General features: G+C 49.1%; 1 protein-coding gene across 12 annotated transcripts in view; it reads right to left on the bottom strand.

Moving 5' to 3' along the window:
- OCA2 (OCA2 melanosomal transmembrane protein) overlaps positions 1–16,051 on the bottom strand; it is a 460,826-nt gene that overhangs the window by 443,494 nt on the left and 1,281 nt on the right. For 2 of the 12 annotated variants that reach the window (XM_073995265.1, XM_073995275.1), the window contains exon 1: positions 13,905–14,221. The exons of 7 other annotated variants lie outside the window; for them this stretch is intronic. The gene's annotated coding sequence lies outside the window, so the exon portion shown is untranslated. Of the gene's footprint in view, positions 1–13,456; positions 14,222–16,051 lie in introns of those variants that run through there. 3 more of the 12 variants (XM_073995277.1, XM_065547636.2, XM_065547635.2) reach the window with 2 other exon arrangements.

The raw sequence follows: 16,051 nt of genomic DNA, 5'->3' as shown, positions 1-16,051 counted from the left end.
GGATGCTTTGTTGTTTTGCTCTTCCCAATAAATCTTGCTGCTGCTCACTCTTTGGGTCTGTGCCACCTTTAAGAGCTGTAACACTCACCGCCAAGGTCTGTGGGTCATTCTTGAAGTCAGCGAGCCCAAGAACCCACCAGAAGGAACCAACTCTGGACACACTAGCAATGGCCTAAGTGTTCAGCAACAGAGAGCCAGTTAAGTAAATTGTGATGTGTGCACAGCATGAAATTCTGTGCTACATTAAAAATGATCTAAAGGATGGTTCTTGCTATTGGGAAATGCTAAGGGTGTGGAAAGACTAAGGCACGTGGTACACTGTGATGTTTTTATTGAAATAAGTATTTATAAATTACATAGAACAGAAGCCCAAAAGACACACCCTCCAAAACATGGCTACCTCTGGATGGCGACGGTACCCATGGGGTCCTTTTCCTTTGGTTTTGTCTCTTCTGTGATTTTTACATTTTTTGCCTTTAGCAAATTAATATTTTTCTGGTGAGAATATAATAGTACCCACCATAAGAGTAAGAACTATTCCTATACTTGTAAGGTTATGCTGTCCTACTTTGGGGCTTATATTTCAAACCACTAACCATTTTATTTTTTACCTTTTCCAGCATCCTACAGCACCAGAAATGACCTTTGGCCTTGCAGCCGCTTGGTTTGCTGTCCAGGGTTGCCCTGAAGCCAGGACTCAGTGTGCACTTTGGCTGAGTTGGATTTCTGGCACTGAGATGCAGAGGCACGTGCTGGGGCTGGAGTTAGCACAATAGTGCGTCGCCAGTCCTAGTCACCTTCACAATGCCCTAGGAGCACAGAATTCCAGTGGACCCAGGATGACAGGAGTTTGCTGAGACTCAAAGCAAGTACAAGGCGTGTCATGTCTACCGCTAAGTAAGACAGGGCACTGACAGCCCCAGACGCACACTTCCTGGTGGAGCCAGAACTGACTCAAATACAGAAAGACATGACATTTGAAGAGACCTGAACGACCAAGGAAGTCCGTATGCCCTTCTCACCACTGGTATTTCCCTGCTTTAACCAACCACTTACGCTGAGAGTGATCACTCACAAACCAGTGAGCCAAAGGCAGGCCATGTCGGCAGAATGTTCTTGTATCATAAAAGTGACATAAAGCAGTTGCATTTGTTTTATACAATGGTTCCACTGCCTGGTAAGAACAAAGTACAAATGTACACACCAGCTACAAAAAAGTCCAATTCCACAAATTCCACACACGAGCTAAATGTTTCAGTATTTGCATTTAAAACTGATGTGGCACGATATAAAGATGACTAGTAAAAGTAATAGTAACAATTTAAAATTTAAATTTTTTTATTTAGAATAATGGCATTAAATACCAATTTAAAAGCACCATGACAAGCCGAGAGAGAGAGACTATGGAAGAAAAGAGAAAACTTTATATTTTAGTACCATTAATGGCATTTTCCCTGGTTTTTGAACAAAGGGCCCCACAAATTATGTAACTGGTCCTGCTGAGACTTCAGAGGGGGGTCCTCCTGCTCTCCATTGACAGTTCCAGGACGCCCTTGCCCCTCTTAAAACACCCAGCTTCTTTAGAAGAACATGCCATTGGAATTGTCACAAACTGACTGTGTATGTGCCCTCCAACAAACTCGGAGGCTGGAACCCTCCCCTCTAATGGGATGGTGTTCGGAGGTGGGGTGTCAGGGAGGTGACTGGGATTTGGAGAGGCCCTGAGGGTAGAGCTCTCCAGACCCTTCCGAGAGTCGTGGGAGACCTCAGCTCCTCTCTCCACCATGTGGGGACACGGTGAGAAGGTGCTGTCTGTGAACCAGGAGGTGGGCCCTCCCCAGACGCTGAATCCGCTGGTGCTGTGATCTGAGACTTCACAGCCTCCCAAACTGTGAGAAATGATGTTTGTGGCGTAAGTCATCAGTTTACGGTGTTTTGTTACAGCAGCATGAATGGACTCACACAGGAACATACCACCCACCCTTAGTACAACAAATGTCCACTCTCTTTCAGGCCATGTCCCTTCTCCAAGGCCTCACTCCCCTCTTTCCCGGTGGAACCTCTGTGGTCCAGCAAACACCCTGCTCTTACTTGCCCCAAATCATTCTCTCAAACTTACCTGATAAACGAGTTTTTTTATTACTGCAAAACAAATCACCACAAAGTACACAGGTTTAAAAGCACACATGTGTATAATCTCAGAGTTTCTGTGGGTCAAGGCCAGGGTGGCTCAACTGGGTTGTCTGCTTGGGATCTCAAGGGGCCACTGGGCTGTGATTTCATCTGGAAGCTCAACTGGAGAAGAATCTGCTGCCAAGGTCACTCAGTGCAGACAGGATCCACGTCCTGGTGGCTGCAGGACTCAGGGACGCAGCTTCTTGCTGGCTGTGGGCCAGCAAGAAGTTTATGGTGTTTTGTTACAGGAGGCCCCCTTCACCCCAACAGGTGCCTGCATGCTCACCATGTGGGCTTCTCCAGTACGTCTGCTTGCCTTCTCAGGCAACAAGGAGCATCTGGAGAGCGAGCAGCAGTGAGGCAGAGTTTTATAGGCTATTACGTGTCAGGGGGACATCCACCACTTTGCTGTATCCTGTCAGCTGGAGGTCAGTCCTGGGTCCTGCCTGCCCACACTCAAAGGAAGAGGACTAAACCAGGGTGTGAACACCAGGAAGTGGGGACCATGGGCCCCTGGAGTCTGCCACCCATGGCCAAATCCCAACCCTTCTCAGCCGTTGAACATGGCTGTAGAACACCTTCCTTGCTGCCTATGCCTGCAGATGACTTCATATGAGGAACCCCAGGTGGGCCCCAGTACTGTCCAGCAATCCCACCACACCTCCCCAGGCAGTATACGCACCTGCTGTCCTCCACTCCCCGCTTAAACCCCACACACCCATCCCCCTTTCACTCCCAGCTGCTGCCTCTGCCTCTTGCTCCCTTTACTGACTGAATCAGCCAGGGTCCAAGAAGGAAATAGAAGCTACTCTGAGCACTTCTGGAAGGAGCTGGAGCCCCAGAAGAGATACCCCAAAGAAGAGTGCGGCATCCTCCCTTCCCTAATCCCCTAATCGCCCAGAAGAGTCTCCTATTGGCTGAACCCAAGCCAGAGCCCAAGCTGGAGTCAGACACTGGGATTCAGAACACAGTAGGGCGACAGTGAGGAATGTCTCCAAGAGCAAAACGTCCCAGAATAGCCATGCTGGCAAAACTAGAAGCAATGAGAATAAAAGCCCAGCCTCTCAAGGACACACTTGTCTACAGCCCTGCCAGGTTCAGTGGAGCCCACCTGCTCCCACACCCGGCCAGACTGCACTGTTGCACCCCTCCCCATCCTGAACCTCACAAACTGACATGCAAACGTACTGTCCTATCTGCCAACACTAAAAATACACAGCTCAGGACTTGGGTTTTCAGGAAGACAGAGAAGACCTACTTTTCCCTGTTCTTCCTGCTAAGTACAACTAAAAACCTGACGTTTAGAACAAAAAGCCCCAAGAGAAGCCTGCCCCCAGCCAAAGGACCAGGAAATAGGTAGCCTAGCAAGACAGAAAGCTTTTAGACAATATCTGTTCTACTGCAGCCTAATAAGGTAGACCCATATCCACTCAGGACAGCAAAGGCTGAGTGGGCATCCTCCAAAAGATATTACACAGTGCCTGGCCCCCAGTCCTCACAGGGATGCTTCGTAAAAGGTTGAGTAGGGAGTTTGGACGTTCACCGGTTGCTGGGTGCTAGGGAGTTCCACCTCCTCCCTACACACTCCTCCCCCAATGGCTTAAGTGGGGACCACCATGTGAGGAGCCCGGACTTCATCCCTGCCCTGCAGTAAAAGGGACCCTTCTCCTTCCTTGCTGACATGGTGTCAGAGGAGGCCAAATGGGGTGTCAGGGCATTCACTTCTGCTCGGCAGTAATGAGGCCACCCCCCAGTGGTGTCACTAGAGGTCAGTAATGAGCAGTAATGAGATGCCCCATTCCACTCAGCCAGGGTGATATCAACAGAGGCCTAGTAAGAGGCAGAGGTCCCACACCCACCCAGCAATAAGGGGGAATCCGTCCCCATCTTGGGGAACCTGAACTTCTAACCCTATCTGGCAGCAATGTCAGGCCCTTCTGCTGGAGCAGTGTCAAGGGAAGCCAGCTAAACAGAAGGTTTAAGTGGTGATTAGAGTCTTATAATGTAATACTCAAAATATGCAGGTTTCACTCAAAACCACCTACCATAGTGATAACCAGGAAAATCTCAACTTGAAAGAAAATAGATGAAGACACCAAGATGATGGAGATGTTAGAATTATCTGAAAAAATATTTTTAAATCAGCCAAAATAAAAACGGTTCAACAAGCAATAACAAACACATTTGAAACAAATGAAACACAGAAAGTCTCAGCAAATAAGAGCCAAATGAAACTGAAAAACACAATAGCAAAATTTTAAATGCAAAAATGAACTCAACAGTAAAATGGAGGGAACAGAGAAAAGAATCAGTAAGTGGAAGACAGAACAATAGAAATTACTCAATCTGAACAATAGAGAAAATATAGTCTAAAACAATTTATCAGAACCTCAGAGACCTGTGGGACCATAACACAAGATCTAACTTTCATGTAATCCAAATGCCAGAAGAAGATGATGAAGAGTATGTAGCTTAAAAAGTATTTGAAGACGTCATGGCTGAAAATTTCCTGAATGTGGCAAAAGACATAAACCTACAGATTTGAGAAGCTAAGCAAACCCCAAACAAGATAACCCCAAAGAAATCCACACCAACACATATAGAGGGCAAAATTTTAAAAACTAAAAGCAAAGAAAAATGTCCTAAAGAGAGAAATTAAAATGTCCCTACATGGAAAAAACAATTCAGATGACAGGAACCATGGTGGCCAGAAGAAAGTGATGTAACATTTTTCATGTAATGAGAGGAAGGAACAGGCAAGCCAGAAGCCTATATCCAGTGAAAGAGAAACCAAGATGTTTTTAGATTAAAGAAAACTCAAAATTTATTGCCAGCAAACCTACCCTAAAAGAATGACTAAATGAAGTTCTCTAAACAGAAAGGGAAAATGAAAGAATACATTTTAGAACATCAGGAAGGTAAAAGAATATAGGTAAGGACAGGAGTGGTGGTTCACGCCTGTAATCCCAGCACTCTGGGAAGCCAAGGCAGGCAGATTGATTGAGCCCAGGAGTTTGAGACCAGCCTAGGCAACATAGCAAAATCCCATCTCTATTAAAAATACAAAAACTTAGCCAGGCACGGTGGTGCATGCCTCTAGTCCCAGCTACTCAGGAGGCTGAGGTAGGAGAATCACTAAGCCAGGAAAGTCGAGGCTTCAATGAGTCAGGATTGTGCCACTGCACTCAAGCCTGGGTGACAGAGTGAGACCCTGTCTCAAAAAATAATAATAAAATAAAATAAAATAAAAAGTCCAGGCTGGGTGTGGTGGCTCACACCTGTAATCCCAGCACTTTGGAAGGCCAAGATGGGTGGATCACCTGAGGTCAGGAGTTTGCCACCAGCCTAGTCAACATAGTGAAACTCCACCCCTACTAAATATACAAAAATTAGCCGGCCGTGGTGGAGGACACCTGTAATCCTAGCTACTTGGGAGGCTGAGGCAGGATAATCATTTGAACCCAGGAGGCAGAGGTTGCAGTGAGTCAAGACCGTACCATTGCATTCCAGCCTGGGCAACAAAAGCAAAACCCCATCTCAAAGGAAAAAAACAAAAGGTCAGTCCTAGCAAGATTCTTAACAGATGCATCATGTGCTGTTTTCATTCAGAGAATGGAAGTAATTCTGTCATCAACTGTGATAACATGCTATTGAATAACATTTATATATAGGTAAATACATTTTCCCTCTCCTCTTGATTTTCCTAAATTCTGTTGAATATTTGAAGCAAAAATTATAACATTCTTTGATGTGTTTATCAATGTATGCAGATGAAATCGTCAAGACAATTCTATAACAAATGAGAGAGGTAAAGGATGTAAAAGGAGGTAAGTTTTCTTGATTTTACTCAAACTGATAAAATGATGGCATCAATAGACTGTGACAAGTAACGTATATATATACTTTAATACCTAGAGCAATGACTTTAAAAAGCTATAAAAGAGCTACACCAAGAAACATTATAGATAAATCAAAATGGAATTCTAAAAAAATGTTCAAGTTACCCATAGCTCTAACATATCAGAAAAATGCATTGAATGTAAATGGTCTGAATACACCAACTAAAAGATGGATTGGCAGAGTGAATTTAAAAATATGACTCAACTATGCAAGGTCTGTAAGAAATTTACTTCTAAAATAACAGTATATGGGTTCACATGGACATAAAGATGGGAACAACAGACCCTGGGGACTACTGGAGCAGGGAGAGAGGGTGGAGATCAAGCCTTGAAAAACTACTTATTGGGTACTGTGCTCACTACCTGGGAGACAGGTTCAGTGGTACACCAAACCTCAGTGTCACACAACATGCCTTTGTAACAACCTGCACATGCATCCCCGAATCTAAAATAAAAGTTGAAAAATAAAATTAAATAACAATATAGGTAGGGTGCAAGTAAAAGGATGGAAAAAGATATATAATTCAAGCATCAATCCAAAGAAAGTAGGAGAGGTTATATTCACATAACATATGCTAGACTTCAAGGCAAAGAAAATTACCAGGCACCGAGAGAGGCATCTTGTAGTGATGAAAAGGTCACTTTACCAAGAAGACAGAAATCCTAAACACATATGCACAATACAACAGATCCGCAAAATATCTAATGCAAAAACTGATAGAACTAAAAGGAGAAAGACAATTATGGTTTTATAGTTACAGACTTAAACATTTGTCTCTCAGCAATTAATAGAACTAGACAGAAAATCAGTGCAGATATAGAAGAACTGAACAACACCAACAACCAATAGAATATAATCAATATTTATGGAACACTCCATCCAACAACAGCAGAATATTCTTACAAAGTGCCTAAAGAACATACACCAAGATAGACTACACTTTGGACCATAAACCAAACCTCAACAAACTGAAAAGAATTGAAATCATACAGAGTACTCTATAGCCACAATGCAATCAAATTAGAAATAAGTAACAGAAAGAGAGGAGGAAAATCTGCACACTTGGAAATTAAACATACTTCCAAATAATCCAGGATTCAAAAAGAAAGTCTCAAGGGAAATCAGAATTATACTGAACTGAATGAAAGTGAAAATACAACATATCACAATTGGCAGAACACAGTGAAATCAGTGATGGGAGGAAGTTTACAGCATAAATGCTAGTATCAAAAGGAGAGCAAGTCTCGAAAAATAATATAAGCTCTCATCTCAAGAACCTCGAAAAAGAAGAGGAAAATAAACCCAAAGCAAGCAGAACTGAGAAATAATGAAGCTGAGATTAAAAATCAATGAAATAGGCCGGGCGCGGTGGCTCACGCCTGTAATCCCAGCACTTTGGGAGGCCGAGACGGGCAGATCACGAGGTCAGGAGATCGAGACCATCCTGGCTAACACAATGAAACCCCGTCTCTACTAAAAAATACAAAAAACTAGCTGGGCGTGGTGGTGGGCGCCTGTAGTCCCAGCTACTCGGGAGGCTGAGGCAGGAGAATGGCGTAAACCCGGGAGGCAGAGCTTGCAGTGAGCTGAGATCCGGCCACTGCACTCCAGCCTGGCCAACAGAGTGAGACTCCCTCTCAAAAAAAAATAAAAAAATAAAAAATAAATAAAAATCAATGAAATAGAAAGCAAATCAACAAAAACAGTAGAAAAAAATCAGTGAAACCAAGAGCAGCTTCTTTGAAAATATCAACAGAATTAGCAATCCTCTAGCAAGACTGGCAAAGAAAAAACAGGGAATGAAAGTTATTAATATCAGGAATGAAACAGGAAAGACCACTACAGACCCTGAAGACATCAAAGAATAATAATGGTATATTAGATTGCCATTTTACAACTTTACATACATAAGTTAGAAAACTTAGTCCGATTCCTCAAAAAGCACAAATTGCTACAACTCATCCAATATAAAATAGGTAATTTGAATAGCTCTATAATTTCTATTAAGTAAATTAAATTTGAATTTTTACAGAAGAAATTGCTAGGGTCAGATGGTTTCACTAGAGAATTCTACCAAACATTTAAATTAACACTAATTCTATACAATCTCTTCCAGGAAACAGAAGATGAGGTATACCTTCAGTGAGTTTTATGAAGACAATATTACCCTGATACCAAAATCAGATACAGTACAAAGAAAAAATATTACAGGCCAATATCTAACATGAATATGGTGCAAAAATCTTTAACAAAATATTAGCAAAGGGAATTCAGTAATATATCAAAAGAACTACACACATAACTAAGTAGGGTTTGTTCCAGGAATGCAAGGCTGGTTCAGTATTCAAAAAAATCAATCAGTGTTGAACATGGAGCTACCATATGACCTAGCAATTCCATGTGTAGGAATATACCCATGAGAAATGAAAACATATGTCCACACAGATACGTGTACAATAACATTAATAGGATCATTATTCACAGTACCCTAAAAGTGGAAACAACCCAGCCCTGCACGGTGGCTCATGCCTGTCATCCCAGCGCTTTGGGAGGCCAAGACAGGGGGATCACTTGAGGTCAGGCGTTCAAGACCAGCCTGGCCAACATGGTGAAACCTTGTCTCTACGAAAAACACAAAAATTAGTCAGGCATGGTGGTGGGCACCTGTAATCCCAGCTACTTGGGAGGTTAAGGCAGGAGAATCATTGAAATCCAGGAGGTGGAGGTTGGAGTGAGCCAAAATCGTGCCACTGCATTCCAGCTTGGGTGACAGAGCAAGACTCAGAAAGAAAGAAAGAAAGAAAGAAAGAGAGAGAGAGAGAGAGAGAGAGAGAGAGGGAGGAAGGGAGGGAGGGAGGGAGGAAGGAGAAAGAAAGAAAAAGAAAGAAAGAAAGAAAGAAAGAAAGAAAGAAAGAAAGAAAGAAAGAAAGAAAGAAAGGAAGGAAGGAAGGAAGGAAGGAAGGAAGGAAGGAAGGAAGGAAGGAAGGAAGGAAGGAAGGAAGGAAGGAAGGAAGGAAAGGAAGGAGGAAGGAAGGAAGGAAGGAAGGAAGGAAGGAAAGAAAGAAAAAGAAAGAAAGAAAGAAAGAAAGAAAGAAAGAAAGAAAGAAAGAAAGAAAGAAAAGAAAAGAAAAGAAGTGCAAATAACCCAAATGTCCATTACTAAATAAATAAATAAAATGTGGTATACACACCACATTTTTATAATAACCCAGTGGATTATTTGACAATAAAAATGATCGGTGTCTGACACATGCTAAAACATGGATAACCTTTGGAAACATGCTCAGTGAAAGAAGCTAGTCACAAAAGGCCACATATTGCCTGACTCTATGTATACATAAAATCTTCAGAACAGGCAAATTCATAGGGAAATAAAATAAAATAAATTAGTTGCTGCCTATGGCTAGGGGAGGGGATAAGGTTGGAGGGAAATGAAGAACAAATGCTAATAGCGTGGAGTTTCACTTGGGTTCATGAAAATGCTCTAAAATTGATCATGGTGATGGTCACACAACTCAGTGAATATACTAAAAAAAACCATTAAACTGTACATTTTTTTGAGACAGGGTCTCCCTCTGTCGCCCAGGCTGGAGTGCAGTGGTGCAATCACGCCTCACTGCAGTCTTGTCCTCCCAGGCTCAAGTGATCCTCCGACCTCAGCTCCCAAGTAGCTGGGACCACAGGCACACAGCATCACGCTCAGCTAATTTTTTATTTTTAGTAGAGACAGGGTCTTGCTATGGTGCCCAGGCTGGTCTCAAACTTCTGGGCTCAAATGATCCTCTCACCTTAGCCTCCCAAAGTCCTGGGATTACAGGTATGAATTTGTACACTTTAAATGAGTGAATTATATGGTATTTAATTATAATCTCAATAAAACTGTGAAAAATATCAATCAATGTAATCTAGCATATTAACAAGCTAAAGAAGAAAAATCACATGACCATATCAATTGATGCAGAAAAGCATTTAACAAAATTCAACACCTATTCATGATAAACAAAATCTCTAAGAAAACTAGGAATAGAGAGGAACATCCTCAAACCTATCAAAGAACATCTACAAAAGACGTGGAGCTAACATTACACCTAACGGTGAGAAACCTGAAGCCTTCTCAGGAAGACAAGGCAAGAATCTTCCCTCTCACCACTCCTAAATGATTTTCAAATTTCAAAAGTAAAAAAAAAAAAAGTAAAATGGGCAAAGATTTCACTAACGAGGATATGCACATGGCAACTAACCACATGAGAAGACGTTCAAGATCGTGAGCCATTAGGGAAATGCACATTAAAACTGAACTATCACTGCACACCTATCAGAAAGGCTGAGATAGAAAACAGGCCAGGTGCAGTGGCTCATGCCTGTAATCCCAGTACTTTGGGAGGCCGAGGCGGGCAGATCACCTGAGGTCAGGAGTTTGAAACCAGCCTGACCAACATGGCGTAACCCTGTCTCTACTAAAACTACAAAAATTAGCCAGGTGTGGTGGCAGGTGCCTGTGATCCCAGCTACTCAGGAGACTGTGGCAGAAGAATCGCTTGAACCCAGGAGGCAGAAATTGCAGTGAGCCGAGATCATGCCATTGCACTCCAGCCTGGGAGACAAGAGCAAAACTCTGTCTCAAAAAAATAAATAAATAAAAAGAGAAAGGGAGGGAGGGAGGGAGGGAGGAAGGAAGGAAGGAAGGAAGGAAGGAAGGAAAGAAGGAAAGAAGGAAAGAAAGAAAGAAAAGAAAAGAAAAGAAAAGAAAAGAAAAGAAAAGAAAAGAAAAGAAAAGAAAACAGACACAACACCGCCGGCTGCCGAGGACTCGAGAGGCTGGCTCACTCCTGCATCACTGATGGGAATGCAAAATGGCACAGCCACTCTGGAAAGCAGTTTGACAGTTTTAAAAAAACTAAAATTGCAACTACCAGCCAACAATTGCACTCCTGGACATTAATCCCAGAGAAACGAAACTTTCATTCACATAAAACCCTGCACTCGAATGTTCATAGCAGCTATATCAAAAATTGGAAGCCACCCAGCCGTCTGTCCCTAGGGGAATGTGAAACAGGCTGTGCTGCATGCATGCCCAGGAGGACCAGGCCGCAATCAAAAGGAACAGACAGGTCGGGCGTGGTGGCTCAAGCCTGTAATCCCAGCACTTTGGGAGGCCGAGACGGGCGGATCACGAGGTCAGGAGATCGAAACCATCCTGGCTAACACGGTGAAACCCCGTCTCTATTAAGAAATACAAAAAACTAGCCGGGCGAGGTGGCGGGCGCCTGTAGTCCCAGCTACTCGGGAGGCTGAGGCCGGAGAATGGCGTGAACCCGGGAGGCGGAGCTTGCAGTGAGCTGAGATCTGGCCACTGCACTCCAGCCTGGGCGACAGAGCGAGACTCCGTCTCAAAAAAAAAAAAAAAAAGGAACAGACAATTCATACACAGCAACATAGAGGAATCCAGAGTGAAAATCCTCAGTGAAAAAAAGCATTTACTCTATCCATAACTACAACATTCTTGAAATGTCAAAATTGTATAAATGAGGAATAGATCAGTGGTTGTCGGGGGTTGAGTAGGGGCTCTCATTCCACCGCACTTCCTGGGAGACAGAGGCCTCTGCTCACCCAGACCTCTCCCTCTTTCTCACTCATTCCTCATCCAGTTCTTCCAAACACACCCTCACTCCTCCTGGTCCCACCTGGTCATCGCCTCTCATGAAGATGATGGAGCACTCCAATCCACAGCCTGTCTTCTGGGGGACCCCAACACCCTAACACCCAGCCTGTCCCCTAGGGGACAGCAACACCCTGGTACACAGTCCATCCCCTGGGGGACCCTAACCCCCTAACACACAGCCCATCCTCTGGGGGACCCCAACACCCTAGCACACAGCTCAACCTCTAGGGGACCCCAATACCCTAGCACACAGCTCAACCTCTAGGGTACCCCAATACCCTAGCACACAGCTCAACCTCTAGGGTACCCCAATACCCTAGCACACAGCCCGTCCACTGGGGAAGCCCAACACCCTAACACAGAGCCTGTCCTCTGGGGGACCCCCAACACCTTAACATACAGACCGTCTTCTAGGGAACCCCAACACCCTAACACACATCCCAACACCCAGGCACACAGCCCGTCCTCCGTTGTGACCCTCCCGTCACCCCAGCCCGTGGCTGCACTCTCACAGGAACCACAGCTTCAGCCTGGCTTTGCCTTGTTGGGCCGCATGCGCTTGACTTGCCTAGGGCAGGGCCACCCTGGGCAGAGCTCCCGCCTGCAGCTGTGGGAGCAGGACTGGGGAGCCGTAAGCCAGCGGCACAGGGCGGAGGGCGCGACAGCCCCACCCCACCCCTCCAGGTCCTCCCCGCGACGGCGCCCAGGACCCTCCTTCCAAGCAAGACTCACACCGAAGTGACCAAGTCGTCACCAAATTTTAGAAAGAAAAAATTGATGGTTGTGGCTTATTTTTAGGAAAAAAAAAAAAGATGGTACAGAGTCGGTGGAACCTTCCAGTCCTCACACCCAGCCCCAAATCGTTCGTGTGGGCAGCTGCCGGCCCCCTCCACAGCTCTGCGCTCTTCCCGCCTGCAGCCGTGCCCCGCCCTCAGGACCTGCGGGGGGGAATGGGGTGGGGTGTGGGGGTGGGGGATGGGTTGGGGGTGGGCGTGGGGGATGGGGGTGGGTGTGAGGTTGGGGGCGGGGGGCGGGGATGGGGGTGGGAGTGGGGATGGGGGTTGGGGGCGTGGGGCGGGGGTGGGGTGGGGGGTTGGGGGTGTGGGGCAGGGGTGGGGTGGGGGGTTGGGGGCGGGCCCCTCCTGCCCCTCCTGCTGCCAGCACCGTCTCTCCGAGGCCCTCGACGCCCAGCCATGGCCTTCCGTGCCCGCCGGACGCTCACCAAGCCTGCCCGAGCCCCGAGCCCCGAGCCCCGCCTCCCGCGGCCGGACCCAGGGCGGGGTGGGGGGACCGCACCGGTGCCAGGACGGAGAGAGGCCAGGGTGCGGCGCTGGGCGTGGTCCTGACACCTGCCCTGCCGGGGAGGGGACGGGGTTCCACGCCTGGGCCCTTCTCCACTGGGTCCGGGAGCCACCGTCACCTGCTCAGCCCAAGAAAAGGCCCCAGCAGTGCGGGTGTGAAGCAGGACCAGCCCCGAGAGCTGTGCTGCCGGCGCTCAAGCCAGGCCGGGTCACCGCGCCCTGCCCGGCCTTTCCTGCTGGTACCGGCGCGCCCGTGGCCGCACGGCTGAGAGCTCCGCGCATGGTGGGTCTGAGGGACTCGGAGCAGAGGTCGAGCTGGCGGAGTCCGGTTGGCGCCCGGCAGGAGGGCGGGAGGGCCCAGCCAGGCCGCCCTGAGCACTCCCCGCCCGGGTGCGCCCCGGGGCCGCGGCCCTCCCACCTCGGCCCTGCGAAACGATAGCCGGGAGCAAGCGCCGCAGCCGACTTCACAGTGGCGGCGACCAGCAGCGTGTGGAAAACAGCGTCTTCGTAAATCCTAAGAACATTGTGGCCGGGCGCGGTGGCTCACACCTATAATCCCAGCAATCTGGGAGGCCGAGGCGAGCGCATCAGCTGAGGTTGGGAGTTCGAGACCAGGCTGACCAACATGGAGAAACCCCGTCTCTACAGAAAATACGAAAATTAGCCGGGCGTGGTGGCGCGTGCCTGTCATCCCAGCTACTCGGGAGACTGAGGCAGGAGAATCGCTTGAACCCGGGAGGCGAAGGTTGCGGTGAGCCGAGATCGCGCCATTGCACTCCAGCCGGGGCAACAAGAACGAAACTCCGCCTCAAAAAAAAAAAAAAAGAACATTGTTATTCGAGTTCTTTAAACATCTGACATAATACCAGCAAGGAACGAGAAGGACCAGGTTACGCGCTGCGGTGAAAACCTGGCTGTTCAGAGGCGGCCCCTCCCTCCGCAGCCAGCTCCCCTCTGGTGGACGGTGTCCCGCACCCAGAGAAAACACCCGTCACTGAATGCTGGCGTCCCCACAAAGCGCTGCTCGGCCCCAAATCGTCCCTAACGCGCTGCGCAGCCCCAAGGCGTCCCTCTAAGCGAGAAACCGCCCCTGGCTGTGCTTGTAGGGGCCTGGCTGGGTCCGCAGGGCATGGCTGTGTCTCTCGGAGCGTGGCCCTTGTCTCGGGGGCCTGGCTGCTTCTGCACAGGTGTCAGTGTGTCTCCGGGGGCGTGGCTTGTCTCCGGGGCGTGGCCGTGTCTCTGGGGGCGTGGCTTGTCTCCGGGGCGTGGCCGCGTCTCTGGGGGCGAGGCTTGTCTCCGGGGCGTGGCCGTGTCTCCTGGGGCGTGGTCGTGTCTCCGGGCGCGTGGCTTGTCATTGGAGGCGGTCTGTCTCTGGGGCGTGGCTGTGAGCCGGGGGCGTGGCTGTGAGCCGGGGGCGTGGCCGTGCCTCGGGAGCCCGGCCGTGGCCGCAGGACCGTTGCGTTTGAAGCGCTCCTTCTAGTTCCCGGATCCCAGGGAGGGGGCGGGAGAGCCTTGCGGCCAAGGCCTGAAGAAGCCCGTCCGGGGGTCAGCCTCCTCCTCAGGCGGCCCCGGGCTGAGACAGGTGTCCCGCTGAGGGCAGCGTAGGGCCGGGACCGAGGCCGCGAGTGTGACCGCGTATCCCTTCAGGTGGATTCTGCAACATGTGAACTTGGTTAAAAGCTTCTAGAACGTTAAGCCAAACATCGTGGCTTTCCACCTGTTTTCTGTTCTGGTTTGAAAAAATTCGCCGCCTTCCAGCCTGGGAGGAGCGGCGGGGCCCGGGAGGGGCCTCGGGAGGTCGCTCGCAGGGACCCCCAGGGACTGGCCGCCCCGCCACAGGCCGGGCGCACCTCCCGGGGAGAAACGAGCAGCGCCAGCAAACGCGCACCCGGGGACGCGGCCGCCCAGCCCCGCTCCCAGCCCGGGGCCCGGGCCCCCCTCCGCGGTGCAAACCCCCTCCGCTGCCCCAGCTGCCGGCAGTTTGGCCCGAGCTCTGCCGCTGTAGGTCGGTGTCCCTTCGCCTGTCCCTCAGGCCAGCTTGGAAACTGTGTCCCACGCTCCTCGAAACACCGGACCTGCCCCCCGCCGCCCTGCGGAATGCGCCCCCCGACGCCTCAGTGGGTGGCCGGACGAGCGCACAGGTGCGCCAGCCGCACCTCCCCACGGGTATGACCCGCATGGACCCCGCCGCGCTCCGCCGAAACTGCTCGGGTCCCGCGCGTGGCCGGCGCAAGAGCCACAGCCCGCGACAAGCCTGCTGTGTGCAGGTCAGTGACAGAACCCCACATCAAAACTGCAGAAACCAACAGCCAGCGAATGAGCTGGTACAGCCAGAGGCCCCAAGGAGCTGAGGGAGCTCCGGCCTGTGGAGTCTCTTCTCACGTTTCCAGCATATGGGGATCGCTACACTGGGTCAGCCCCTGCCCCAGATCCTGCCCCGGCCTCCAGGCTCTGGGCTTTCCTCCCCTCTCTGGTAGCTTTTATCTCCATTGCAAGCCACTTTTCCCACTACTAGCAATTAAAAGCCTCCCTTTTCTCTCTACTCCCAAGAGACCTCATCCTCACCTGTGGACAGGTGGCCCCCCAGCTCTCTTCTGCAGCCCAAACCACTGTGTCCATCTACTTTCTTGTGTCCCTAGACATAAAGGTACTCAAAATTTCCAGAGTACTGAAGCCACACCTGGCCTTTCCCAGGGGCCCTGGTGACTGATCCCACCATCCATCACCCATCACCAAAGTGGAATCCCCCTTGCAACTCACCAGTGCTTCCCTGCCCCGGCCTGGCAACCACACTCAGTGGGAAGGCCTTGGCAGTGGCTTTCTTGACCGCCGCCCCCCCCCAGCTGCTCCCAACCACTCAGCCACAGTAACCTTTCCAACATGCATATGGCCTCAAACTCAAAATATTTCCTTGCTGCCTACCACTCCAGCATAGAAACGGGACCCAGGTGACACAGGTGTCATGCTGCTGGGTCTCCAGCAACAGCCAGGACCTCCCCATTCCTGGTATTCC

Source organism: Macaca fascicularis, chromosome 7 (genome assembly GCF_037993035.2).
Source record: "Macaca fascicularis isolate 582-1 chromosome 7, T2T-MFA8v1.1".
Classification (NCBI taxonomy): domain Eukaryota; kingdom Metazoa; phylum Chordata; class Mammalia; order Primates; family Cercopithecidae; genus Macaca; species Macaca fascicularis.
The sequence above is the reverse complement of the archived record's forward strand: the minus strand, read 5'-3'. Positions and strand labels throughout refer to the sequence as shown.